Source organism: Terrapene carolina, unplaced genomic scaffold, assembly GCF_002925995.2.
Source record: "Terrapene carolina triunguis isolate 2854851 unplaced genomic scaffold, T_m_triunguis-2.0 Scaffold120, whole genome shotgun sequence".
In the NCBI taxonomy this organism is placed as follows: Eukaryota; Metazoa; Chordata; order Testudines; family Emydidae; genus Terrapene; species Terrapene triunguis.
Genome location: NW_020664471.1, coordinates 5054785 through 5066426, shown reverse-complemented (window position 1 = coordinate 5066426; position 11642 = coordinate 5054785).

Genomic DNA, 11642 nt, shown 5'->3' with positions numbered 1-11642 from the left:
CAGAAGAAGAAACATATTAATTAATACTGCTGGCTGGATTAGTAGGATATAATAGCTAGCAAAATAATCCTATGGGGTACAGTACCAATCACGTTCTAGGATTGTTAACTCCAAACATTAAAAAAACCTCACAAATCAGGCCCCAAAGATCATGTGATTGGCTTAAAATCATGAGATTTAAAAACAAACGTTTGGGTTTCTTTCTATTTACCCTCTGGTTTTTGCACCTACAGGGTGCGCTCAGGTCACATTTTCAAGATTTTCTCCACAATCCTGAGGGGTAGAAACTCACTTTAAAAAGCGGAGATTGCCTTGCAATCAGTGTACTGCATTAGCGGGGACTTTAAGAAAGACACTAAATAGCAGGAGATGCACAATAAAACCATGAGTGAATTGGCAACACTGACAAATCCAGGATGGCACTTTTACTTTTGCTTTTTTACTGCTGCTTCAACCTTTGTGCTCTCTGATGGTAGTTTCCTTTTTGAATTCCAAGGCTGGAAATGACTGGAGAGAGCTTACATGGATGGTCTGTTTTATGGATGGGGTCTTTAAGGCTTGTCAAGGGATACCTAGAACAAGGTAGGTGCTCATTTGTCAAGGATGTGAGTATAAGTCTAAATAAAATAAAACAAATAAATAAATAAATAAAGTAAATAAATGTAACAATGTTCACAAGAACAACGAGGAGTCCTTGTAGCACCTTAGAGACTAACAAATTTATTTGGACTGTTAGTCTCTAAGGTTCCACAAGGACTCCTCATTGTTTTTGCTGGTACAGACTAACACGGCTACCCCTCTGAAATGTTCACAAGGATTTGGCACAAAAATAAAGGGTCTGCTCCCCTTCCCATAGAAGCCATTGGGGACTAAGTTGTGACTTTGCCACAAGCCCTGAATATTTTATGGGGCAGTATACTGTTGCCCAGCCTAAGGAGCAGCCTTTCTAATGGATTGTAACTGTTCCCACTTGGTCTGGGGGAGATGTACCACGAGTCAGCTCTTCACCTGGTGTAGCATACATCCCCCAGTGCAGCTGTGATGGCCAGGTGGCACCAAGGTTCCACACATTCCCCTCCCCCAGCCTGCTCACTCTCTACCTATCTGTGCAGGAGGGGGAGCAGTGGCTCTGCAGTGCTTCTTCCTCTCCTCCGCACTGTTATCCATGACATGGGGAGCCAGTGCAGGGGAGTAAGGAAGTCACGATCTGGCCCATGATAACAAGGTACAGTTTGGAAAGCCTAATAAGATGGCCTAGTTGTAAGTCAAGTTTTACTATTATTGACTTTAGTAAGGGCAGTGTAATGCGGTGCATGGACCCATCCCTGGACTGGCAGGGAAAGGGTTAATTTCTTCTCTGGGCATGACTGCAGCTGTTTGTGACCAGTAGGGCACACTTGATGGCAGCCCAGAAGCAGCACCTGCTACAAAAGAGGCTGCTTGCACACCGTGGCAGAGGTGCAAGGAGTAGTGGGAGGCGGGGCCTGCAGTAGAATTCAGAGAAAAGCAAAACTGCTGTAGCAGGAACCCCAGAACCCAAGACGGAGTAGACCAATCATGGAGGGCTAGAAGGATGGTTTACATACGCAGACCTGCTGAGCAGGAATGGAACATTTTATGTTGTAATAACCCTGGCCCCAAGGGGATGAATGTTATTTGAAACAGGGGAGTGGAAGGTGTTCTTTGGAGAAGCAGAGGGCAAGCTGAGGACTGGACACCCAGGCACCACAATGGGGTAGACAGACTCTCCCACAGACAGCTTCAGAATTGTACAGAAGTTTGTGATGTTCTGATTAAAATGGAATGGAACCCCCAAAAAAAATCCAAAGAAAAAAAGTTGGTTAGTTTCACACAGAAACTGAATGGAAAGAGAGGTGAGTGGATAATGAACTCAGCAAAACTGTTAGTTCATATTCAGTGTTGTAGCCTTGTCGGTCTCAGGATATTAGAGGGACAAGGTGGCTGAGGTAATATCTTGAAAAGATACTTGAGGAAGAGCTCTGTGTAGCTCAAAAGCTTGTGTCTCTCACCAACAAAACTTGGTCCAATAAAAGATATTACCTCACTTCATAGACTAAGGTCAGAAGGGATCATTATGATCATTTAGTCTGACCTCCTGCACAACGCAGGCCACAGAACCTCACCCACTCACTCCTGTAACAAACCCCTAACCTATATCTGAGCCACTGAAGTCCTCAAATCATGGTTTAAAGACTTCAAGGTGCAGAGAATCCTCCAGCAAGTGACCTGTGCCCCACAGTACAGAGGAAGGCAAAAAAAACCCAGGGCCTCTGCCAATCTGCCCTGGGGGAAAATTCCTTCCCGACCCCAAATATGGTGATCAGCTAAACCCTGAGCACGTGGGCAAGACTCACCAGCCAGACACCCAGGAAAGAATTCTCTGTAGTAACTCAGATCCCACTTCCTTGTCTTTCTGTTAGTTCATACACAGTTAACAGTTAAAGACGCATTATACTGCATTTTATTAAATAACACTGGCTTCACTCAGATATCATAGTGACAGTAATGTCGCTGCCTTTTATTTAGACATGTGCAGTTGTCTGTAGGGTTTTACATGCATAACTGGGGATTTCAATAGTCTTCTAACTACTGCCTGAGATAAATCAGATCCATCCACTCAATCTGACAAACAACTGAGCGTCTGAGAGGAGGGATGTTTAAATTAGGAAGGACTGATATCTGTAGAATGTAGAACACCTGTAATAGAGAATACACATGTACTCAACCGGCCTGTCTCTCCAGCCCAGAGAAGAATCAGTGCCATACTGAGGCAGGCCATTCATCCAGTTTTAAACCAGGCAGTCCTCTTTTTGGGTGGTTTGTCCCCCTCCAGTATTCAGACAAAACTAGACATGGTTTTGTCTGGTATTGGACTGGAAATGCCTTTTTGAAGAGTATGCCGCTCTGCCCCCCGCCAGGATGACCTCGCACAGATGGTACGTGTGAGGTCATGCCAGTGGAGGGGAAGTGACGCACTCTTCAAACTGACATCCTGCATATGGCGTGACTTCTTATGCATCGTGCATGCGAAAACATGCTGGCAGGGGCAAGGGCTCACCAACGGGGGTGGGCCCATGCCATTCTCGGAAGTACCAGAATGTCTGATATTCTGGGAATGTGTGAGTGGCCACCCTAGCTGTGCCCGGAATCTGGTTCAGGATCTTTTTCTCAGGTCATCAGCTTTATTTCTTCCAAATAACACAAATGCAGCGTATGGACTGTCCTTCCCCGCAACCCAGAGTCCTCGGCAGGGGCCTATCAGTTCCTCACAGGTTCCCACTCTACCAGCCACTTGCCTGAGAGTCACCTGCTCCAGGCCCTGCCACAGGAACCCCTACTTCCTATAGCTCTCCCTACTTGACCCAGGGACTTCCTGCCAGAGCCTCTCTGCTTCTGGCAGCTCTCCATGCCAACTGAGCTGCCTCCAGCCTTCACAGAAATCAGATGCTCATCAAGTAATCAGATGACCCTTTGCAAACTAGCAGGCCCCAACTTCTGTTAACAAGGCTGGCTGCCCCGGGCTTGCTGACCCTTAAAGGGGCAGATCAGCCTGTTAAAACATGTTTTTATTCTGCTAGATATTATATATTATCACATATAGACTTTAAAAATACCCATAATGCAATGGCAGTATTGCCAACTCACATGATTTTATCATGACTAGCGAGTTTGGGTGTTCCTTTATCTGTCTCATGAAAACATGATGAAAGGCTGACAACCAACACATTTTCCCTTAGTCATAATGGTCACCATTTCCTTTTTACTGCCAATAGGGCTGAAGCCAGCAAGATGGCCTTCAGGAGGCAGAGAGCAAGAGGGAGGCTGAGGGGAGTGCAGAACATAGTGACGGGGATGGGCGATGGAGGGACTGGATTGCAGCTCCCCCAGTCTGGTGGTGGTGGTGGTAGGTAAGGGAAATCCCCTCTGAGCAGCCAGGAAAGGCAGTGTTGCCAGCTTTTGCAAACTAATCACACATCATGGGATTCTGCTGCCTGCAAGAGGAGCTCTCAGAAGGACATGAAAAGCTCTTCTGATCCCACAATTTTCAGGGCTAAGGACACAGACCTAACCTGCCTTCATGTATAGGCCTAAAGCAGAGAGAGGGTCATGGGGCAGCTTGAGACGGGAGTGCCAGGAAAGTGCTACTGCTGGGATGCAAGCAGAGAAGCCCCAGGGCCGTATGAAGTATGAGACAGGAGTGTGGGGAGTTGGTGATGCTGGGTTCCAGGTAGAGAAGTCCCATGTGTTGCTGGTGGGTCAAGACAGTAGATTGTAGTTCCTTTATCTTAGCGGTCAGGAGAGGGTAAGTGAAATCTCCATCCGAGCAGACAAGGAGAGGTGTGCATTTGTGTGTGCATTAAAGGTTAACTTTCAACCTGAAATTATCACATACTCTTTGGCAGAGGAATAAAGGGGAGTTGAGAAGTTAAAACAGACCAAAAAACATTACTTGATTTTTTTAAATTAATTATTTCTTGGCCAATCTCATTTTTGATCTTTTGAGGTTGACAATATTGTAGTGGTCAATTGCTGTTCAACACAGGAAATTAATATATAATAACTCATTAATAAAATTGACTGAAAGTGAAAAAAGATCTGTATAGTTATGTTTGTACAGACACTAGAAATTCCTAGTAACATTTCCCATGTTTTGTACCATGTACTATGTGCCTGGTTTTTTCTGTCTCAGCTTATTTCTCATATGTTCTCCACTTGTTTGTTTCCTTGTGTTTTGATTGCTAGAGATACTGAAACATAACCAGAGTTAAAGTACATAGATCAAATAAAAAGCAAAGGACGGAACTATTCAACAAATAGGGATGGTGTAGAAGTATTTAACAGATTCTGGGATACAGCAAAAGCTGTTTATTAAGAAAAAAAATTGCAAAACAGAACTGAGATTTTAGAATAAGGGGAGACGTAGATGTTCCCCACATCCTCTTTGGCAGGACTTTAAGCGAGTTCATGCATTAACTTCAATCTCTCATCAGTTTAGCTAAAAGCAAGATTTTCACCATAGGAAATAAGGCTGGCAATTAAGCTAGACAATTAAGACAAAAAGCCCGCACTTAAACGGCAGCATTCAAAAAGGCAGACATCTTACATGTGATCCATACAAATCTTTAACCGCCAAACCAGGGGAACTTGAGAAGAACAGAGTTTATTTGAAAGCTATAAATCTTACCAAATCTTTGGAGGTTAATAAAATAGGTTAGAACTTCCAGTTTCATTAACAGAAGTTTGGGAGTTTTTGAGAATTTAAGTTGCAAGGCCTCAATGCTGTACTGAGAACTTATCAGTGAGCCTCTTAGCCTATGCAGAGCCCTTTAACTGCAACTGGGCTTTGCACAGGTGCAGTTGTCATCCATGTGGTTCTCAATGCAGGGCAAGAGCCTAATACAGTTCCCAGGTCTGACGACTTCTCAACTAATGTTTATAATGTGCTAGTGAAATATGTTACTTCACTTTTAACCAGAATGCTTAGATAAACCCACAAGCAAGGGGTTTTACCAAATTTTATGTAAAGAGCAACTATGGCCTCAATTCACAACGAGAGCAAACTTGAAAATGATTGTCAAGTATCAGGGGGGAGCCATGTTAGTCTGCATCCACAAAAACAACAAGGAGTGGGGTTTTTACCCACGAAAGCTTATGCCCAAATAAATTTGTTAAGTCTTTAAGGTGCCACTTGACTCCTTGTTGAAAATGAATGTGCCTCTTTTCATGTGTTTTCTTTTTTAAAAATAAAAGTAAAAAATGCTGTCAAGGATTCTTACCACCAGGCTGGATAAACTGCTAATAAAAATCATTCTTAGAGATTGGATGGGTTCATCTGTGGTCCTTATTTCTGCAGATAAGAACCCTTTAAATGTGCCTTTCTTACAGCTTAGCCTAGTCTTAAAACCAAGTGTTTTAAGTTTATTTCCTGGTTCTGAAAGAACATTTGACTGGGTTGAGTAGGCTTGAAACTCTGGAAATGCTGGGATTTGGAAAAAAATTAAAATAATCTCAACCTTACCTGAAATCTAACTTCAGCAGACTTCCAGAATGGGCATTGAAAGAATGGCAGCAACTGACATTAAAAAGCCCCAATCTTTTAAAGCACAAAAACAAACCGGGAGATGACTCTCTGTCCCCATGTGGTCTGTGATTTACAACTAGCCGTGCATGCACATAAACTGATCCCCTGGTACCAGAACTGCACACTTTATTCCCAGCAGACAAGTAAAATAACTTGCTGCAGATGTGACTTCAGTACTGCCAACAATTTATAAATAAAATTGTTTTATTATCTTGGAATACTTGAGGCATAAATGGGAGCTGCCCAGTTTCCTGATGTATTCTAATTCTTCTTAGAGATGCATAGCTTTGACCCCATAGAGCTGACAAAGAAGCTGTACACTGAAGTCCTGCTCCTTTAGAATAATCTGGTTTTGAAACTAGAGTGATAAATCAAATATCTGACCCTATGTACATACAAAACAAGGGCTACATAATCATAGATGTAAAACCATCCAGTGCTAAATGGGGAAAATACTTCTGGGGTTAGCTAAAGAATAATTTCAAATCTTACATAATTTCCAGAAATGTATTGCCTCCAAGCAAATTATCCACATTTTCTTCACAATTCTCAAAACAGCTGGGGCAAAATGTGCATCTCCTTAGTAATTTGCTGGGCCTTTCCTAAATTAATGTCATTCTGATCACTGGAACATGGGCACAAGAAAAAAAAACCCATGTACATAGCATTTTCTTCAAAAACATTTACCTGGGAGATTATTTAGAAAATGATACTTTAAACCCACCACAAAAACTGGTGATCTTATTAACATCTACATAAACTCTGAGAGAACCAAATGCTCCATTAATATCAGAATGCAAAAACCAAGTCTGGCATTTCCTGGAGCAGAGATATTCAATCTTAGTAACTATCCACATAGCACAGCCCCAGAGTGTGATTCTACATAGGACCTTGCCACTGATTATATAAAAGAATTCCTAAGAAATGAAGCCAAAGAGAACGTAAAACTATTTCATTTACTGTTTCTTTCTTAGGCTTGGTCTACATTAGGAATTTATATTGATATTAATACGGCCGTCAGGGACGTAGATTTTCCACACCCCTGAGCGACATAGTTATACAGACCTAAACCCCAGTGTAGACAGCACTAAGTCAATGTTAGGGCTTCTCCCATCAACATCGCTCTCGCCTCTCGGGGAGGTGGAGTACCTTTGCCAATGGGAGAAGCTCTTCTGTAGGTCTGAGTAGCATCTTCGCTAAGTGCTACAGCGCATAGCTGCACCAGTGCAACTGCAGCACTGCAAGTGTAGACAAGCCCATACTCTCTCATAACGAGAGCTGTATGAATATTACAATCCCTGGAAAAGTCAATACACCTTAGGAGTCTGTAGAGCAGAACAGTGAGTGCTCTTCAGTGTTACTTTTAAAATATTACACCAATCTGATAACCATATTAACAGGAATAAATTTGACTTTGTAAGGGGCACAATCTAAATCCCATAAATATTATGACACCAGTAACAAACTGGACTGGCAAAAATCCAAAATGCATAAGCACATACACAAACAAAATGTGATCTCACAGCATTTCCCATGGAATATTTGATTCAATTAATTCAACATCAGACTGGACTAGGTACTCCCCAGTTACACAGCCTGATTTTGTTTTTGAAGGTAGTGTTACTTTTAGCAAGTAATGAAATAGTTAAGAGATAATTAACAGGTAATGTAGTTTAGAAGAAATAATCCAGCTCAGCTGACAACCTAATCAACCAAGAAACTACTGCAAGCAGGAACTCCAGAACTGGAATCCAGAAAACATAACCCATGAGTATTATGCTACTGAGGCTATTGTCTAACAACTGAGGTTACATGTCCTGGAACTTTATTTCCTGAAAGTAATACCAATTGAAAGCAGCTATTCCAGGAATGAGGCTCTGGTTATCAGCAATTTGTTATGGAAAATAAATTGGTTGTAGTGTTTATTACTGTATATTGGTTTGAGAAATGATTTATTTCACCAGTTATAAAGCAGAGCAGAGTATTGTAGCACAATATTTATTTGTATTAAGATTCATTCTCTCAGTAGTAGAAGCAATAATAATATTAAAGTTTAAACCACATTTTTGCTGTAACATGCCATCACCACGTTACATCTAGAAACCCCATCATCCACCATGGCTCTCTGTCTTTCGGCCTCTGGTGATCAATCTGCAAGAGTCACATTTGCAGCATAAAATAATATTTACACTTCACATATTTGCATTTCATGTCACAGACGTGCATTACAAAAATAAAATTTTCAAGTTTCTATTTGAGAATGAGACCTGCCAATCTGCCAATTTCCTAACTCCGTCCTGTAGTATTTTTGCCTGTAAATGGACGGCATGATGGCTCAACAAACCACAGCACTATTCTCTAGTGCACCATACCACATGCAGTATTGCAATTCAAGTCCTGTGTATGCTGGTGTTTAATTCAGAAAGCAGGGAATATCTCAGACGTCCAAAAACATAGTTTTCTAATGAAAGCCACAGGAAAGCACATAGTTAAGCATCTTTCTCACTTGGCAGATGTATTAACATTATTAATAGAGAATGTCAGAATGCATGGGAATAGCTCCCATTCCAGAAGATAAAATAAATATCTGAAAAACAGATTGGCTAAAACAAAAAGAGATAGCAACCACCATTATACTCTAAAATTAAAGTAATATGCTAGAACAATGCTAGGGAATGATCCTTATTTACTTAAGGGCAACTCACATGGCTAAGGGCTTGCAAGATCTAACCGCTTGTCCTCATGCTTCTAATGCCTAGTCATCCCTGGAAACAAATGTACTGCTTAATTGAATCTCTTGAGAATACACTCTGTATTGGGAGCATTCTTTACATAAAAAAGTCAGAGAAGACAAGATTTTCCTGGTAATCAAAATACCCCTATAAAGTCTGTGAGTACGTAAATAACTGATAGTTATCAATGATTAGACTCAGGGAAAAGCTGGCTGCACATTTCAATGCAGACAACCTACATCCTTACATCAACTAGTCTGAATTTATGAACATTACAAGTGCCTATAAAAATCCTTGTTATCAGCTAAAATTAATTTTTCAACTCTAAAATTCTATAAGTAAGAGAAGCTAATGCCTAACGGGGAAATTTGGAAAAGCATTTTACCTTTATATCTTTTTGGTTCTTTTTGTCTTTATTACTAGGGATGAAATATGAAAACAGGATCTTGGTTCTTGCTGATTATTTTCCACCTGAAGTAGTAATGCTACTGCTAACATCAGGGTTGGAGGAATGGAGGTGGTGAGTGGGAATAAGCAAACAGAGTAAATTAACTCTGTGGGGAAAAGATCATGTTTTCATGCAACCCTGACGTAGTGAGAAAAATGTCTCAAGACAAATATAGAAAAATATGAGATATAATAGAACAACTATAGAATGCTGCCAAGATTTTCCACAAGGCAGCGTGGGTCTAGAAAAGATGTCAGAGATGATACACTGGGGTGACTCAAGGTTGCATAGTTGAACTTTATCTCTTGAGTAGATAATTTGGGCACTGAACTGTGATATCAGGGGTCCTCCCTTATGGCAATGAAAATGAGAGAGTATAGGCTAAATGTTGCACTCAAAGCTTCAGGGTATTTTCCTTTTCTCTACTAATATTTAAGCTATCCCTTTCAAATTGGGACACTGGAAAGGTATTAAAATATACTGTTACTATGCCAAGTTCCACCTCATATAGCAGCAAATTTTAAAACTTTTTAGACTATAGGATCTCAGTTGTTTGTGTTTACATAGAGCCTACCATAATGTGAAGTAGTCTGGGAAGTCCACCTCTTCAACGACTTTAACTCAGATATTTGATTGGAAAAGTATTGGAAGTTTTACAGCCACTCTTGATATGCTCAACAGTTTTTCCAGAATGTGCTGACCAAAATGTGAAAGCAACTTCTTTGTCAGCTGCTAGAACCTGAGGCAAAGTGGATAGGGAAGCTAATGTGCTTAGCACAGTGGGAGGTAGGTACTGGACTGATTTTGTTGATCACCAAGGGCAACTATTACAGAGGGAACTGCTTGTAAATCAAGATGCTGCAGATGCAGACCTAGAGCAACCTATGGCATTTGTCCCGCACTGAAGCAATAGGAAGAGTAAAAAACTGTATGGAAAACTTAGAACAGTATAATTTAAGGCAGTGGCTCTCGACCTTTCCAGACTACTGTGCCCCTTTCAGGAGTCTGATTTGTCTTGCATACTCTCAAGTTACACCTTACTTAAAAACTACTTGTTTACAAAATCCGACATGAAAATATAAAAGTTCTGACTTTCTCATTTTTACCAGACACCATTTTTACCAACTATAAAATAAATCAACTGCAATATAAATATTGTACTTACATTTCAGTGTATAGAGCAGTATAAAGAAGTCATTGTCTGTATGAAATTTTAGTTTGTACTGACTTTGATAGGACTTTTTATGTAACCTGTTGTAAAACCAGGCAAATATCTAGATGAGTTGATGTACCCCCTGGAAGACCTCTGCGTACCCCCAGGAATACACGTACCCCTGGTTGCAAACCACTGACTTAAGGGCTTCATTTTCTCTAGACCGGGGCGGGCAAACTTTTTGGACTGAGGGCCACATTGGGTTTCCGAAATTGTATGGAGGGCCGGTTAGGGGAAGCTGTGCCTCCCCAAACAGCCAGACGTGGCTTAGCCACCGCCCCCTATCCGACCCCCCCTGCTTCTCACCCCCTGACGGCCCCCCCAGGACTCCTGCCCCATCCACCCCACCCTGCTCCATGTCCCCTGACCGCCCCCGGACCCTCCGCCCCTAACTGCCCCTCCTCTCATTCCTTACTGCCCCCCTGGGACCTCTGCCCCATCCAACCACCTCTTCTCCCTGACCGCCCCCGAAACTCCTGCCCCTGACTTCCCCCCGCCACCCCATCCAATCCCCCCTCTCCTTCTTGACTGCCCCCCTGGGATCCCTGCCCCCATTCAACCCCCGTTCCTCGCCCTCTGAGCACCCCGACCCCTATCCACACCCCTGCCCCCTGACTACCCCTCTGAACTCCCCTGCCCTCTATCCAACCCCCCCGCTCCCTGTCCCCTTATCGCGCTGCCTGAAGCACCGGTGGCTGGCGGCACTACAGCCGCGCCACCCAGGGCACCAGGACGGGAAGCTGCACCGCCCGGCTGGAGCCAGCCACGCCACCGCACAGCACAGAGCACCGGGTCAGGCCGTGGCTCTGAAGCTGCCCGGCAGGAGCTCGCAGCTGCGCCGCCCAGAGCATTGCCGCCCAGAGGGGGGACAGCAGGGGAGGGGCCGGAGGCTAGCCTTCCAGGCCAGGAGCTCAGGGGCTGGGCAGGAGGGTCCCGCGGGCTGGATGTGGCCCGTGGGCCGTAGTTTGCCCACCTCTGGCCTAGACCAAGGGCATATATAGCTCCAAATGTTGTGTAATTTGTTTTTTTAAACAGTGAGGCAGTTTCATTACTTAAGTTACACAATGATATCCTCATTCCAAGAGATCTGTTTTCTGCTCTCCATGAACACACATCTCTATTCACATCAATGGGAGATGTGCACAT